The sequence below is a fragment of the Sus scrofa genome, chromosome Y (assembly GCF_000003025.6).
Source record: "Sus scrofa isolate TJ Tabasco breed Duroc chromosome Y, Sscrofa11.1, whole genome shotgun sequence".
NCBI lineage: Eukaryota > Metazoa > Chordata > Mammalia > Artiodactyla > Suidae > Sus > Sus scrofa.
In genome coordinates this window covers 40,732,077-40,751,171 of record NC_010462.3, presented here as the reverse complement: position 1 = coordinate 40,751,171, position 19,095 = coordinate 40,732,077, and the positions used below count along the sequence as shown (strand labels likewise).

Below are 19,095 nucleotides of genomic sequence, written 5' to 3'. Positions count from 1 at the left end.
GAGAAAGGGTTCCCGCACCCTGGAAAGTCACCTACCGGGCGAAAGATCAAACGAACCGGAGGAATCCCCAGATGCAGAGAAGAATGTAGCAGTAAGTTGGAGTACGGAAAAGCCGATCAAGAACCCAACGGACCATCTGAACTACGGGCACAGTCACCAAAAATTGAGATGCCTCGGGGGGGCTGGGCACCGAATCCTTGGCTCCAGATGTTAGTCCCTGGGAAAGGGCCAGGGGAAGCCTGGCTGGGGGCTGGGCACCGAGACCTCGCCTCTGAAGGTTAGTCCCCGAGAGGGGGCCGGGGGACGCCTGGGGGCGGGGCTGGGCACCAAGACCTCGCTCCAGAGATTAGTCCCCGGGCTAGGGGGGGTGGGGGCACAGCGGAAACTGCTTGGGAGGTCTAGAAACCATTTGACGGGGCAGAGACTGCCTGGGAGACTAGAAAACAAAGGTGTCGCAGAGGAAGGGAACAATACTCTAGGGGTGGGGAAGTGGAAAGCCGCCTCAGAGGGAACCTGGGAGAAGAGCCTGGTCTGCGCCCGTGCTGGGGAGGGGAGAGAAGAAGGGGTGGGTCCCCATAGAATACCCCCCATGCCACAGCAAGCTTACAGGCCCGCTAGATAGCAGAAAGCTGTGCTTCCCAGTGCATTCCCTCCCCACACCCCCGCAACCCGCTACGCTCTAGCCGAACCTGGGGCTGCCTGCCATCCAGGAGGGCTGGCCTCAACAATTGCCTGAAGCCTACCACCATAGGGGCTGTCCCTGCACAGGCCTGCTTGCCCTTTGGAGGGGCTACACTTCCAGAGAATAGCACCAAACACCACCAGCCCCCGAGAAAAGGCCTGCAGCCCAGAAAAGCTAGAACAAGCTTAGCCAGGCTGTGAATAGATCGGCCTAATTCTCAGATGGTTTTTCTGAGTCGGGTTGCCCCGGGGAGGAGCCTCTTAGGTTTCCAATGGCCCTGCTACCCACCCAAGTCCCCAGGGGATACTCTAGTGCACCAGCTGCATCGGACGGCCAGCTCCAGGCAGGACCCCCTGCAGCCCAGAAAAGCTGCAACAAGCCTGGCCGAGTCGGGAAAAGATCTCAGACGGTTTTTCTGAGTTGGGCTGCCCTGGGGAGGAGCCTCTTGGGTCTCCAACGGCCCTGCTACCCATCCAAGCCCCCAGGGGGTGCCCCACTCCCGTGAAATAACTGCTCAGCACCACCAGCCCCCTGGAAGAGCCCCTGCAGCCCAGAAAAGCTGCAACAAGCTCGGCCAGACTGTGAAAAGATCCGCCTACATTCTCAGGCTGTCCTTCTGAGTCGGGCTGCCCTAGGGAAGAGCCTCTTAGGTTCTCAGTGACCCAGATAGCTGCTCCAGCCCCCAGGGGGTGATGCACCCCTGAAGAGCAGCTGCCCAACATCACCAACCCCCTTCAAGAACCCCACAGCCTAAAAACACCAGAGCAAGCTCTGCATGACCAAGTGAAATCTGCTGCCATCGTGGTGTGGACCTCCCAGTCCTGTCCGCCCTCAGGAAGTCCTCCTTTGCTTCAAAGAAACACTGTTACCCCATCAACACTCCAGAAAAGCCACACTGCCTCAAAAAAGATTGACCAACAACGCCAGGCCTCAGGAAATATTCCACGGCACTGACAAGGCAAACACTGCCCGATAACGGAGAGTACAACTCCCTCAGGAGAAAGAAAACAACAAGCAAGATGAAGAAGCTGAGAAACCACCCCCAGTCAAACCAACAAGAGAACTCACCTAAAACAGTCAACAATGAAACAGATCTCTGCAGTCAGACAGACCTGGAGTTCAAAAGAGAAATAGTGAAAATACTGAAGGAATTAAGAGAAGATAGGAACAGTAATGCAGATACCCTCAGAAAGGAACTAGAAAATATAAGGAGGAGCCAAGAAAAACTAGAACATTCATTTGCAGAGATGCAAACTGAACTAGGGGCAGTAAAAACCAGAATGAATAATGCAGAAGAACGAATCAGTGATATGGAAGATAGAATAATGGAAATCACTCCATCCGGTCAACAGACAGAAAACCGAATCAAAAAACTGGAAAACAATATAAGAGACCTATGGGATAATATAAAGCGGGCCAATCTACGCATACTAGGAATTCCAGAAGGAGTAGAAAAAGATAAGGGAATGGAAAATATATTTGAAGAAATTATCCCCGGAAACTTCCCAAGTCTAAAGGATACTGGATTCAAGATACAAGAAGGACAGAGGGCCCCAAACAAACTGAACCCAAACAGACCCACACCAAGACACATCATAATAAAAATGGCAAAAGTTAGTGATAAAGAGAGGATCCTAAAGGCAGCAAGAGAAAACCAGAATGTTACCTACAAGGGAACCCCCATAAGAATATCAGCTGATTTCTCTACAGAAACGCTACAGGCCAGGAGGGAATGGCAAGAGATATTTAAAGTGCTAAAAGGAAAAAATATGCAACCTAGAATACTCTATTCAGCAAGAATATCATTTAAAATAGAACGGGAAATAAAAATTTTTCCCAACAAACAAAAACTTAAAGAATACAGCAACACAAAACCCAGGTTAAAGGAAATATTGAAAGGGCTTCTCTAAACCAAAAAGAAAGGAAGGAAAGGGAAGAAAAAAGAAAAGAAAAAAAAAAGAAGAAGAAGAAGAGGAAGAACTAGGACTGAGGAAACCGCAATCAGAGAGCAGTCACTCAAATAAGCCAGCATACAGATTTAATCATGAACATGCTTCAAACAAAATAAAATTAAAAAGAAAAAAATAAAAAAGAGTCATCAAAACCATAAAATGTGGGCAAGGGATGTTAGGAGGTAAATAACCCTTTTTGTTTGTATGTATGTCTCTCTTTTTAATTTTAATATACTAATGAAGTGTTTGAACTTAGAGGACCATCAGGCTAAAACACACAATTATGGGAAGGGGTTAGCATACTTAAAAAACAGGGCAACCACAAGCCAAAACCAAATATTGCATTAGCAAAATATGAAAAAAAAATACACTCAAGCAGAAAATAACAGGAGACCATCCAACCAAAAAAAAAAAAAAAACAAAAAAAAAAAAGAAAGGAAGAATGGAGAACCATAGAATCAACTGGAACCCGAGGTTCAAATGGCAATAAATAATCATCTCTCAATTATCACCTTAAATGTCAATGGGCTGAATGCCCCAATCAAAAGACACAGGGTGGCTGAGTGGATAAAAAGGAAAAACCCTTCAATATGCTGCCTACAAGAAACTCACCTTAGGACAAAAGATACAGATAGATTGAAAGTGAAAGGGTGGGGAAAAGTATTTCACGCCAATAGACATGACAGAAAAGCAGGAGTCGCAACGCTCATATCAGACAAAATAGACTTTAAAACAAAAGACATAAAGAAAGACAAAGAAGGACACTATTTAATGATTAAGGGATCCATCCAAGGAGAGGATGTTACTATCATCAACATATATGCCCCAAACATAGGAGCACCCAGATACATACAACAAATATTAACAGACATAAAGGGAGATATTGATGAGAATACAATCATAGGAGGAGACCTAAATACCCCCCTCACATCAATGGACAGATCCTCTAGACAGAAAACCAATAGAGCAACAGAGATCCTAAAGGAAACAATAGAAAAGGTAGACTTAATTGATATCTTCAGGACACTACATCCAAAAAAAGCAGAATACACATTCTTCTCAAATGCTCATGGAACATTCTCAAGAATCGACCACATCTTGGGACACAAAGCGAATCTCAATAAATTTAGGAGCGTAGAAATTATCTCAAGTATCTTCTCTGACCACAATGCCATGAAATCAGAAATCAACCATGGGAAAAGCAATGAGAAAAAACCTACTCCATGGAGACTCAACAACATGCTACTAAAAAACCAATGGGTCAATGAGGAAATCAAGAAGGAAATTAAAAATTACCTTGAAACAAATGATAATGAAGACACAACCTCTCAAAATCTATGGGATGCTGCAAAAGCAGTGCTCAGAGGGAAATGTCTAGCAATACAGGCCTTTCTCAAAAAAGAAGAAAGATCCCAAATTGACAACTTAACCCTCCACCTAAACGAATGAGAAAAAGAAGAACAAAAAAGTCCTAAAGTCAGCAGAAGGAAGGAAATTATAAAGATCAAAGAAGAAATTAATAAAATAGAGATTCAAAAAACAATAGAGAAAATTAATAAAACCAACAGCTGGTTCTTTGAAAAGGTGAACAAAATTGACAAACCCCTGGCCAGACTCACTAAGAAGAGGAGACAAAGAACCCAAATAACCAAAATTATAAATGAAAAAGGAGAAATCACACGGATACAGCAGAAATACAAAAACCATAAGAGAATACTATGAACAACTGTATGGCAACAAGTTTGACAACCTGGAAGAAATGGACCATTTTCTAGAATCTTACAGCCTGCCAAAACTGAATCAAGAAGAAACAGACCAACTGAACAGACCCATCACTAGAAATGAAATTGAAGAGGTCATAAAATCACTCCCTACAAATAAAAGTCCAGGACCAGATGGCTTCACAGGGGAATTTTATCAAACATATAAAGAGGAATTGGTGCCCATCCTCCTTAAACTCTCTCAAAAGGTTGAAGAAGAAGGAATACTCCCAAAGACATTCTATGAGGCCACCATCACCCTCATTCCAAAACCAGACAGAGATACCACCAAAAAAGAAAACTATCGCCCAATATCACTGATGAATATAGATGCAAAAATTCTCAACAAAATCTTAGCCAACCGAATCCAACAACATACCAAAAAAATTATACACCATGACCAGGTTGGGTTCATCCCAGCTTCACAAGGATGGTTCAACATACGCAAATCAATCAGCATCATACACCACATTAACAAAAAAAAGAGTCAAAAATCATATGATCATCTCAATAGACGCAGAAAAAGCATTTGACAAAGTTCAACATCCATTCATGATCAAGACCCTCACCAAAGTGGGTATAGAGGGAACATTCCTGAATATAATCAAAGCCATTTATGATAAATCCACAGCAAATATAATCCTCAATGGGGAAAACCTGAAAGCCTTCTCACTCCAATCTGGAACAAGACAGGGATGCCCACTCTCACCACTGCTCTTCAACATCGTTTTGGAAGTCCTAGCCACAGCAATTAGACAAACAAAAGAAATCAAAGGCATCCATATAGGAAGAGAAGAGATCAAACTGTCACTGTATGCAGATGACATGATACTCTACCTAGAAAACCCTAAGGACTCAACCCCAAAACTCCTTGAACTGATTAATAAATTCAGCAAAGTGGCAAGATATAAGATTAACATTCAGAAGTCAGTCACATTTCTGTATACCAGCAATGAAACATTAGAAAAGGAATACAAAAATACGATACCTTTTAAAATTGTACCTCACAAAATCAAATACCTCGGAATACACCTGACCAAGGAGGTAAAGGACCTATATGCCGAGAACTATAAAACTTTCATCAAAGAAATCAAAGAAGATGTAAAGAAATGGAAAGATAGTCCATGTTCCTGGATTGGGAAAATCAATATTGTAAAAATGGCCATACTACCCAAAGCAATCTACAGATTCAATGCAATCCCTATCAAATTCCCCAGGACATTTTTCACAGAACTAGAACAAACAATCCAAACATATATATGGAACAACAAAAGACCCAGAATCGCCAAAGCAATCCTGAGAAACAAAAACCAAGCAGGAGGCATAACGCTCCCAGACTTCAAGAAATACTACAAAGCCACAGTCATCAAAACAGTGTGGTACTGGTACCAAAACAGACAGACAGACCAATGGAACAGAATAGAGAATCTGGAAAGAAACCCTGACACCTATGGTCAATTAATCTTGGACAAGGGAGGCAAGAACATAAAATGGGAAAAGGAAAGTCTATTCAGCAAGCATTGCTGGGAAACCTGGACAGCTGCATGCAAAGCAATGAAACTAGAACACACCCTCACACCATGCACAAAAATAAACTCCAAATGGCTGAAAGACTTAAATATACGACAGGACACCATCAAACTCCTAGAAGAAAACATAGCCAAAACACTCTCTGACATCAATCACATGAATATTTTCTCAGGTCAGTCTCCCAAAGCAACAGACATTAGAGCAAAAATAAACCCATGGGACCTCATCAAACTGAAAAGCTTTTGCACAGCAAAGGAAACCAAAAGGAAAACAAAAAGACAACTTACAGAATGGGAGAAAATAGCTTCAAATGATGCAACTGACAAGGGCTTAATCTCTAGAATATATAAGCAACTTATACAACTCAACAGCAAAAAAACCAATCAATCAATGGAAAAATGGGCAAAAGACCTGAATAGACATTTCTCCAAAGAAGATATACAGATGGCCAACAAACACATGAAAAAATGCTCAACATCGCTGATTATAAGAGAAATGCAATTCAAAACTACCATGAGATACCACCTCACACCAGTCAGAATGGCCATCATTAATAAGTCCACAAATAACAAGTGCTGGAGGGGCTGTGGAGAAAAGGGAACCCTCCTGCACTGCTGGTGGGAATGTAAACTGGTACAGCCACTCTGGAGAACAGTTTGGAGATACCTTAGAAATCTATACATAGAACTTCCATATGACCCTGCAATCCCACTCTTGGGCATCTGTCCGGACAAAGCTCTACTTAAAAGAGACACGTGCACCCGCATGTTCATTGCAGCACTAGTCACAATAGCCAGGACATGGAAACAACCCAAATGTCCATCGACAGAGGATTGGATTCAGAAGAGGTGGTATATATACACAATGGAATACTACTCAGCCATAAAAAGGATGACATCATGCCATTTGCAGCAACATGGATGGAACTAGAGACTCTCATCCTGAGTGACATGAGCCAGAAAGACAAAGACAAATACCATATGATATCACTTATAACTGGAATCTAATATCCAGCACAAATGAACATCTCCTCAGAAAAGAAAATCATGGACTTGGAGAAGAGACTTGTGGCTGCCTGATGGGAGGGGGAGGGAGTGGGAGGGATCGGGAGCTTGGGCTTATCAGACACAACCTAGAATAGATTTACAAGGAGATCCTGCTGAATAGCATTGAGAACTATGTCTAGATACTCATGTTGCAACAGAAGAAAGGGTGGGGGAAAATCTGTAATTGCAATATATACATGTAAGGATAACCTGACCCCCTTGCTGTACAGTGGGAAAATAAAAATAAATAAATAAATAAATATGATGTCTAAGGTACAAAGTACTTATTTTGTACTCCAAGTATTTTGTACTACACTAAAATTATTCCATTACTAACACTCTATTTTTTCAGTCTAAGCTCATTATTTTTTATTTTACCCAAAATTGTTTATTTCCAGCAACTTCTCTCATTTCAACTTTTGGCAATCAGGTTGAAATGAGAGAAGTTGCTGGAAATAAATCAAAAAGAGAATATGTGTAATGAATTCTTTAAAAACTTTATGCTTATATTTTAAAAACCACTCTAACTTTAAACATTTTTCATTGTTTCTTCTATCCCAAAACTTCAACAATAAATCTTCCAAATCATCTGATCTCCATTTAGTAATCTATTTTCTTCATTCCCTTCTGGGTTCCAAATTCCACATAAAGGTCCAACATTCTCAAACCAATAGGGTCTTAGTTTTGACTTCTTAATATTTCCTATATATCTCAGTACTTCATGATCTGTATGAGCATTAGTCAGTATCACTTGTCCTTAATATTTATTCCAATAATTTTTCCAGTAAAGCTTTAAACATACTATCTTTAAAAAAAAAACCATAATTTGTCTTACCATTCAAACATTTTTTCCTTGAGGTGAAATTCACAAAACAGAATTAACAATTTTAAAATGTACAAGTTGATGGAATTCAGCATACACACAATGTCGTGCAACTAGAATCAATCTCTAGTTTCAAAACGTATTTATCACTCCAGAAACATCCTGTACACACTAAGTAATCACTTATTTCCCATTTTCCATGACTTGGACACACACTACTTTGCTTTCTTGATCTATGGATTTGCCTACTCCTCACAAAAGTGAAAGAAATTAAACAATATGTGACCTTTTATGTCTTATTTGTCTCAGTTTGCATAATATTTCACATGCATATTTTCAAGATTCAGTTGCACTGAAGCATGTATAACTACTTTGTCATTCCTTATAATTGAGTAATATTCCATTGTATGTACATACCAAAATTTATTTATCCATTTACCTACTGTGATGGTATCTTAGCTATTTCCACTCTGAATCTCATAAATAACATTTCAGTAAGCAATTTTAGAAAGCTTCAAGTACTAACATTCTTTCCTTTTGCTTATATAAAAATAATTGCTGTGTCATATCTCTAAATATAGATTATTTGTTTACTTTTCTAAAGCACAGTGTTATTTTACACAGAGGCTGCATGATAATTTAGTTATACCAGACATAAACAAGCACTTCCATTTTTTACATCCTCACAAAGCTTGTTAATACCTGATTTACAGATTAAAGCCGCCCACATTAAAGTCATATCTCATTATAACTTTGAATTTCTTTCATGACCAACAATGCTGACCATCTGAGCATCTTTTTTTGTTTGTTTGTTTGTTTGTTTGTTTTTTGGCCTTTTCTAGAGCTGCTCCTGTGGCATTTGGAGGTTTCCAGGCTAGGAGTCTAATTGGAGCTGTATCCACCTGTCTACACCAGAGCCACAGCAACTCTGAATCTGAGCCACGTCTGCAACCCATGCCACAGCTTAGGGCAATGCTAGATCCTTAACCCACGGAGCTAGGCCAGGGAATGAACCCGCAACCTCATGGTTCCTAGTCGGATTCGTTAACCACTGCACTGTGATGGGAACTCCCATCTGAGCATCTTTTTAAGTGCTTGTTGACCATTTAAATATCTTCTCTGAAGAAATGTCTATTCAAGTCCTTTATTCCTTTTAAAGTAGTTTAACTTTTATTTCTTGAATTGTAAGGGTTTCTAAACAGTAATATATATGCATATATTTTATATATATATATTTCTAAAATACATACAGCTGACCCTTGAACAACAGTGGCATTAAAGGTACTGATCCCATGCAGAGTTGAAAATCTGTATAAAACTTTACAGTTGACACTCTGTATCCATTAACTTAACCAACTATGCATAAAGTAGTAATGTAGGACAATTTTACTAAAAAAAAATTCATGTGTAAGTGGAACTTCATAGTTCAGACCTGCATTGTTCAAACGTCAACTGCACCTTTATGAGTGTTAAATCAAAATTTCTTATGGGAAACAATGAAGGACATTAACAAAATGGTCAATTCATCAAGGAAATACATCAATTGTAAATATATATCTACATCAATTGTAAATATATATCTACAAACAAAAGAGCCACCAAATATATGAAGCAAATCGACCTGACACATAAAGGGAGAAACAAATTTAATACAATTCTTGAAGACTTTGAATCCACACTTTCAATAATGTATAAAATATTTATAAAAGGATCAATATGGAAAAAGAAAATTAAACAAACACCACAAAGTATTCTTAATACACATATTTGAAAAACCCAGCCAAAGATAATATACAGAGTTTTATCAATTGGAATATTCTCAAGGAAAGACCAACATCAATTCATAAAACAAGTCTCAAATTTTAAGAGATCAAAATATTGAAATGTACTGTCTCTAATCACAACATATTAAATTAGAAAGCAAAGAAAGATATAGAAAAAAAATCAAAAATAGCTGTTAATAAACAATATACTTAAATACATTAAATATATTTTATTTAATATATTTAATTAATTTTATTTAATTTTATTTAATATATACTTAAATATATTAAAAAGAAATCAACAGGGAAAGCATAAAGATTAAGAGATTAATGTCAAGGAAGAGACAGGCAAAAGTAAAATTTATGGAATTCTATACAGCAGTGCTCAAGGGAAATCTAAATCTGTAAATAATAATTTAAAAAAGAAATCTCAAATCAATACTTAGGGAATTAGAAAAATAAAATAAAACTAAATTCAGAAGAGAGAAAGAAATAATAAAAATAACAGAAAGGAAAATAAAATAGAGAAAATAATTAGCAAAACAAAGATCTGGTTCTTTGAAAAGGTGAACAATCTTGATATTGATAAGTAAAACAATGTCAAAACACTAAAATTAGAAAATGCAGACAATTTTTGAAATTTCATATTATTAAAATTTAAAATAATCCAAACACTCAGTAAAAGCTAGTTATATATTCAAGGTCTGATTTCCCAAAGCTAGTCTCCAACATCCAGTCCATATGCCTAATTTTCACCTAAGTATAAAAATCTGGGGAACAAACTTTCCTCCTTTTAAAACATCAAAAAACAAGTGTATTAATTTAAAAGCATAATTTTTATTGAACCAAGCTAAATTTGTAAGACAACTTAAATCTAAAGACAAATGAGACCCAAGTACTTGCTCACTTTTACCACTCTGAAAAAAAAAGGATGTGAGAAATCTCTGTGTGTTAAGATTTAACCTAAGCATTTTAAACAGTTGTAAAGTTTGGAGTATGGAACTTGCAGGAACTAAGGAAACAAAATTAATACTGACAAATCTCTTACATTCCTATACACTCACAAGAAAAGAACAGAAAGCGAAGTTAAGGAAGGAATACCATTTATCATCACAAATTAGAATTATCTAAGAATAAATCTACCTATGGAGACAAAAACACATATACTCTGAAATCTATAACACACTTATAAAAAAACTGAAGATGGCACAAACAGATGCAAAGATACACTATTCTCTTGGTTTGGATGACTTAATATTGCCAAAAAAGTCTATCTATTAAAAGCAATCTACAGTTTCAATGCACTCCCTATCAAATTACCAATAGCACTTTTCACAAAACTAGACCATAAAATTTGTATGGAAAAACAAAAGACCCTGAATGGCCAAAACAATCCTGAGAAAGAAGAACAGAGCCAGAAGAATCAGGCTCCCTGCTTTCAGACTATACTACAAAACTAGTCATCAAAATAGTAAGGGGAGAAGTGAAGGATCAAGATGGTGGAAGAGTAAGATATCATACTCACCTTCTCCCACATATCTACATGTAGAACAATTCACAGAGAACTGAATACTGATAGAAGAACTTAAACCTCCAAAAAGGGCAAGAAACTCTCCACATAACTGGATAGAACAAAATAAAAATAGGAGAGAGAGAAAAGGAATCAGGATGGTACTAGCACTCCTGAGAGGGAGCTGAGAAAGAGAAAGGGAACCCACACACTGGGAAGCCACCTAACTGCAGATCAGCTGAGATGGGGGTCTTCAAAGTCAGCAGGAAAAGCACAGCAGCTGCACCAAGGAGGTCAAAACATAGAGAGAGCTATACAGATCATCTTTATCACCTCCACAGACGTCATAGCCTGAGATGCTCAGGCAGGGGTTGGGTGCTAAGACTCAGGCTCTTGAGGTTAATTCCAGGGAAAGGAGTAAGTTTAACTATGTGAAGACAGCCTGAGAGGCTAGGGAGCAGTGTGACACATGCTGGGGAGCAGAACACCACAGCTGAGAGAAACTGGGAGGAGGTCTATGCCTGCAGGAGAAGCAAGGAGGCATGGTTGGGGACAATGAGAGGAACTTTGGTGGACCATAGGAATCTCTTTCCCTGCACATGTGCAGGCTCTCAGAGGGCAGGCTGCCTCTGGCACAAGCTATGGGTGGCTGGATACCTCTTCTGTGAGCTAAGGGTGGTAGGGGGCTAAGTGTGATGTAGCACCTCTTCCATGATCTACAGGCAGCGGGGATAAGCCTCTGCAGTCATTTCAGAAACCAGAGGGAGGCATGACTCACCACTACCACTAGGAGTTGGCAAAAAAGAAGGCACTGCAACTGAGCACCAACCATTGTTGCTCTCACTCCCCTGGGAATATATCTGCCTTATTGCTGCCACTGCCAAACTCTCTGGGCAGTACCCTTACACACCTGATCATTACCACTTCCTAGGATCCTGCAAATAGGAGCAGCCTGTGCAGCACCTCCTGCATGGGCTAAGTGATATGAGTGCTTCTTGCATGGTCTAGAGATGATGGGGGACTGCATCACAGTTATCTCTGACTTCAGATGTGGGTGTGGCCCGCCACCACTAGGGATCCATGAACAGGCACGACTGGTGAACCCAGTCACCTCAGCGGGCACCTCAGAGGAAGGCACTGCAACTGAACACTACCGTTGTTGCTCTCACTACCCTAGGAACTCATATTCCCTGTTGCTGCCACTGCCAAATGCTCTGGGTACCTCATAAATGTGCCAAAGGCTCATTACCACTTCCCAGGGCCCTGCAACCAGGGGTTCCTTCAGGTTCTTGCTACCATCAAGAGCCCAGCAATCAAGAAATGACTATTAGCCCTGCCTATTGCCTTCTTCTCCCTGAAAACACACTCAGCACTCTATCAAGGGGATAACAGCCTGCTCACACTGAAGAAACAGATAGCAAATATACAAACTCTCATGCCAAAAATAAATAACAACCACCCACAAAACATAAAAGTGTGCTCTTGAATAGAAATAGCCCTCCAAGACTACAGAAGTTGGTTTCCTTAAACTCAGAGAAAAAGAAAAATATAAGCAAAATGAAGAAGCTCAGGAACCAGTCTCAGTTAAAAGAACAGGAGAATTCTCTTAAAGCAGAAAACAAACATATCTCTGTAGTCTAATGGACAATGAGAAAATAGTGAAAATACTCAAGGAATTAAGACTGAATATGAAGGAATTAAGATCAGATATAAATAGAATGAAGCTAACATTAGAAAAGAAGTAGAAAAATAAGGAAGAACCAAGACAAACTAGAAAATTCATTTGCAGAGACACAAACTGAGCAAAAGGCACTAAAGAGAAGAATAAATAATGTAGAAGAATGAATTAGTAACTTGGAAGACAGATAATGGAAATCCTCTGATCAGGACAGCAGACAGAAAATGAAATGAAAGAACATGTAAGAACTATAAAAGATCTACGGAATAATATAAAGTGGGAAAATCTACGCATGATAGGGATTCCAGGAGAAGAAAAAGTAAAGGGGATTGAAATATATTTGAAGACATTATGTCTGAAAACTTTCCAAATCTAAGGAAAACTGATATCAAGATACAGGAAGCACAGAGGGCCCCCCCAAAAGTTAAACCCAAATAGACCCACAGCAAGACAAAATAAAAATGGCAAAAATTAATATAAAGAGAGGATTCTAAAGGCAGCAACAAAAACACAAAGCATTAATTATAATGGCACCCCCCAATAAGGCAATCAAGCAATTTCTCTACAGAAACACTATGGACCAGAGGAAAGTGGTCCATAAGTTGTAAAGGGAAAAATTGGCAGCCTAAAATACTTTACCCAGACAAGAATATAATTTAAAATAGAAGGCAAAAAATAATTTATTCAACAAAAAACTGAGAGTACAGCAATACATTCTAAAAGAAATATTGAGAGGGCTTCTCTAAATGAAAAAGAATAAATAGGATAGAGGAAATCACAATGGTAAAACAATCACTTAAATAAGTCAGTATACAGATTTAGAAGGCATAAAAAAACTACTTTAAAAGTGATGATAAACACAAAGAACAGCAAAAGGACAAACATGAAGATGTTAAAAAAGAACTTCAAAATCATACAATGTGGTGAAGAAAAGTAATAAAATATAGATTCTTTTTTTTTTTTTTTTTAGAATGTGTTTGAGCCTCGATGACTATCAGATTAAAGCAAGGATATATAGGAAGGTGTTGAAATAATTGAAAAACAGGGAGACCACAAATCCAAACTAACATTATACTCACAAAAACTTAAAAGAAAATGACACCAGCATAAAATAAAAGGAAATCCTCCACCAAAAAACAAACAAACAAACAAACAAACAAAAAAAAACCAGAAAGTAACAAATGAGAAACACAGACTCAACTGGAAAACATGGCTTAAAATGGCAACAAATACATATTTATCACTAATCACCTTAAATGTCAATGAACTGAATGCTCCAATCAGAAGACACAGAGTGGCAGATAAGAAAAAAAGTAAAAACCTACAATTTTCTGTCTACAAGAGACTCACCTAGGGCAAAGGATACATACAGACTGAACGTGAGGGGATGATAAAAGATATTTCATGCCAATGGACAAGACAGAAAAGCAGGAGTTGCACCACTCATATTAGACAAAACAGATTTAAAATGAAGTCCATATAGAAATACAAAGAAGGAAACTATTTATGGTAAGAGGATCCATTCAAGAAGAGGATACTACAATTGTCAATATATATAACCCTAATATAGGAGCACCCAGATACTAACAGACATAAGAGAAACTGATGTGAATAAAATAATAGTAGGAGACTTTAACACCTCATTTACATCAATGGACAGATCCTCTAGATAGAAAATCAGGAGTTCCCATGTGGCACAGCAGAAATGAATCTGACTAGGAACCACTAGGTTGCAGGTTTGATCCCTGGCCTTGCTCAGTGGGTTAAGGATCTGGTGTTGCCATGGGCTGTCGGGTAGGTAGCAGATGCGACTCAGATCTGGTGTTGCTGTGGCTATGGTGTAGACCAGCAGCTCTGATTAGACCCCTACCCTAGGAACCTCCATATGCCACAGGTGTAGCCCTAACAAGACAAAAAAAAAAAAAGAAAATCAGTAGAGCAACAGAGATCCTAAATGACACAACAGAAAAGTCGGACTGAATTGACTTTTTCAGGATATATATTAAACCCCCCAAAAAACCCCAGAAAATACATTTTTTTCAAATGCATATGAAACATTCTCAAGGAATGAAATCATACTGGGAACATAAAGTAATGCCAAGAAATTTAACAATACAGAAATTATTTCAAGTATTTTCTCTGACCACAATGGTGTGAAACTAGAAATCAATCACAGGAAAGTAATAAGAAAAAACTGACTACATGAAGACTTAATAACATGCTAGTAAAAAAGCACTGGGTCAATGAGGAAATCAAAAAGGCAATTAAAAAATATCTCAAGACAAATGATGATGAAAACACAACCATTCAAAATCTACAGCATGCCACAAAAGCAGTGCTTAGAGGGAAGTTCATAGGAATACATACTTTCTTCAAAAAGGAATAATCTCAAATTGACAACTTAAGCCACCACCTCAAAGAATTAGAAAAGAGGAACAAACCAAACCTAAAGTCAGCGGAAGGAAGGAATTCATAAAGATTAGAGAGTAAATCAATAAAAAAGAGATTTAGAAAACAATACAAAAAATTTAAAAAATAGGTGGTTCTTTGAAAGGTAAACAAAATTGCCAAACCTCTGGCCAGACTCACAAAGAATAGAATAAGAAAAAAACCAAATAAACAGAATAAGAAATGGGAAAGGAAAAATCTCAACAGATACAAAAAACAGAAATACAAAAACCTGTAAAAGAATAACATGAACAATTTTATGCCAATGAATTTGACAACCTAAAATAAATGGACAACTTTCTAGAGACTTAAAGGCTGCCAAAACTTAATCAAAACAAAATAGGTCAACTGAACAGACAATCACTAGAAGTGAAATTGAATATGTAATAAAAACTCTCCCTACAAACAAAAGTCCAGGACCAGACGGCTTCACAGGAGAATTCTACCAAACATACAAAGAGGAACTTATACCCATCCTCCTTAAACTTTTACAAAATGTTGAAAAAGAAGGAACATTCCCAAAGACATTATATGAAGCCACCATCACCCTAATACCAAAACCAAAGTTACTACCAAAAAATAAAATTATAAGCCAATAACTTTGATGAATATAGACACAAAAATTCTCAACAAAATTTTACCCAACTGAATCCAACAACATACAACAAAGATCATACAGCATGACCAAATGGAATTCTCATCCCAAGTTCATAAGTATGGTTCAGCATACGCAAATCAAACAACGTCACACCACATTAATGAAAAGTCAAAAACCACATGATCATCTCAATAAAGGCATAAAAAGCATTTAACAAAGCCCAAAATCCATTCATGATAAAAACTCTTAGCACTGTGGGTTTAGAAGGAACTTACCTTAACATAATAAAATCCATTTATTACAAACCCACAGAAAAAATAATACTCAATGGAGAAAGGCTGAAAGCCTTCCCACTAAAATCTGGAACAATCAGAGTTCCCGTCATGGCTCATTGGAAATGAATCTGACTAGTAACCATGAGCAGGCAAGTTTGATCCCTGGCCTTTCTCAGTGTATTAAGGATCCAGCACTGGTGAGAACTGTGATATAGGTCACAGGCACTGCTTGGATTCTGTGTTGCTGTGGCTGTGGCACAGGCTGGTGGTTACAGCCTGGATTCCACCCTAGCCTAGGAACCTCCATATATGGCAGGTGTGTCCCTAAAAAATAAATAATAAAATATATAAATAAAATAAATATAATAAAATGAAGAAAATTAAATAATTAATGCATAAAGAAAAATAAAAAATAAAATAAAATAAAATAAAATAAATCTGGAACAAGACAATGATGCCCAATCTCATCACTTTTATTCAACATACTATTAGAAGTCCTAGCCACAAAGACACACAAAATAAATAAAAGGTATCCCAATTGGAAGAGAAAGACAAAATTGTCACTCTATGCAGATCACATGATACTATATATAGAAAACCCTAAGGACTCCACACAAAAACTACTTGACCTGATCAACGAATTCAGCAAAGTAGCAGTATATAAGTTTTAACATTCATAAATCCATTGCATTTATATATACTAACAATGAAATATTAGAAAACTAATAAAAAATACAATACCTTTTAAATTGCACCCCCAAAAATTAGATACCTAGGAAAAATCTGACCAAAGAGGTGAAAGACTTATATGCTGAGAACTATAAAACATTAATCAAGGAAATTAAACAGGATTACAAGAAATGGAAAGATATTCCATGCTCCTAGGGTGGAAAAATTAACATCATAAAAATGGTCCCACTACCCAAAGCAATCTACAGATTAAATTAAACCCCTATTGGGAGTTCCCATCATGGTGCAGTGGTTAACAAATCCAACTAGGAACCATGAGGTTGTGGGTTCGATCCCTGCCCTTGCTCAATGGGTTAAGGATCTGGCATTGCCGTGAGCTGTGATGTAGGTTGCAGACGTGGCCCGGATCCCGCGTTGCTGTGGCTGTAGGCCAGCAGCTGTAGCTCCGATTGGACCCCTAGCCTGGGAACCTCCATATGCTGCGGGTGCAGCCCAAGAAAAGGCAAAAAGACAAAAAAAAAAAAAAAAAAAAAAAAAAAAAAAGAAAGTGGTACTGGGAGCAGTGGACAGCCACATGTTAACCAATGAATGTGGTACACACCTTCACAACATACAGAAAAATAAACTCAAAATGACTTAAAGACTTAAATGTAAGAAAGATACTATCAAACTCCTAAAAGAGAACACAGACAAGATATTTTGACATCAACCATACAAATGTTTTCCTAGGTCAGTCTCACAAGACAAAAAAAAAAAAAAGAAAGCAAAAATAAACCAGTGGGACCTAATCAAAAAAGCTTTTGCACAGCAAAGGAAACCATTAAAAAAAGAAAAAGACAACCTATGGAATAGGAGAAAATATTTTCAAATAATGCAACTGTCAAGGGCTTAATCTCTAAAATATGTGAACAAATTATACATCTAAGCAGCAAAGAAACCAACAACACAATTGAAAGATGGGCAAAGGACCTGAATAGACATTACTCAAAGAAGATATACAGATGGCTAGCAAATACATGAAAAAATGCTCAACATTGCTGATTATAAGAGAAATGCAAATCAAAACTACCATGAGATACCACCTCGCACCAGTCAGAATGGCCATCATTAATAAATCCACAAATAACAAATACTGGAAAGGGTGTGGGGAACAGGGTACCCTCCTGCACTGTTGGTGGGAATGTAAGCTGGTATGACCACTATGGAAAATAGTATGCAGGTACCTCAGAAAAATATACACAGAATCTACTATATGACACAGCAATCCCACTCTTGGGTATATATCTGGACAAATCTTTCCTTGAAAAAATACATGTCCCCGTATGTTCAGTGCAGCACTATTCCCAATAGCCAAGACATGGAAACAGCCTAAATGTCCACAGACAGATAAATGGATTAAGAAGATGTGGTACATATACAGAACAGAATACTACTCAGCCATAAAAAAGAACAAAATAATGCCATTTGCAGCAACATGTATGGAACTAGAGACTCTAGTTCCAAGTGAAGCATGTCAGAAAGAGAAAAACAAATACCATATGATATAATTTATATCTGGAATCTAACATGTGGCACAAATGAACCTTTCCATAGAAAGAAAATACCAAGGGGTGGGAGAGGGAGCAGGATGGACTGGGAGTTTGGGGTTAATAGATGCAAACTATTGCATTTGGAGTCAATAAGAAAAGAGATCCTGCTGTATATCACTGTGAACTATATCTAGTCTCTGTGATGGAACATGACATAGGATAATGTGAGGAAAGGAATACATACATATATATGACTGGGTCACCTTGCTGTGCAGTAGAAATGGACAGAACTCCGTACATCCAATCATAATGGAAAAAATAAAGTCATATGAAAATCCAGTAGGTACTGTCACAAAACAGAAATACACATCAATGTTTTTGGATACATTGTAACTGGATAGAAATCCCAGAAAAAAATACATATACCTATGGTCAATTAATCTTATGATAAAGGAGTTGAGAATATACAGTGGATTAAAGGGGTGGTAGAATAAAGCGGTGCTGGGTAAACTGGACAGCTTCCTGTAAAAGTATGAAATTAGACAATCTCTAATCCCATAAAGAAAAATAAATTCACTAATGTTAATACTGGATCCATAAAGTCTTAGAAAAAAAACACAGGCAGAAAATCCTGACATAAATTGCACCTATGTCTTTTTTGATCCACTTCCCAGAGTAATGAAAATATAAAATAATAAGCAAATGGGACCTAATTAAACATAAGAGCTTTTTCACAGCAAAGGAAACCATAAAAAAAAATGAAAAGACAACCCAAAGAATTGGAGAAAATATTTCCAAACAATGTGACAGG

General features: G+C 37.9%; 1 protein-coding gene across 1 annotated transcript in view; it reads right to left on the bottom strand.

Annotated features, from left to right (window-relative positions):
* LOC102159347 (cullin-4B-like) overlaps positions 1–19,095 on the bottom strand; it is a 147,423-nt gene that overhangs the window by 1,843 nt on the left and 126,485 nt on the right. The window lies entirely within an intron of this gene.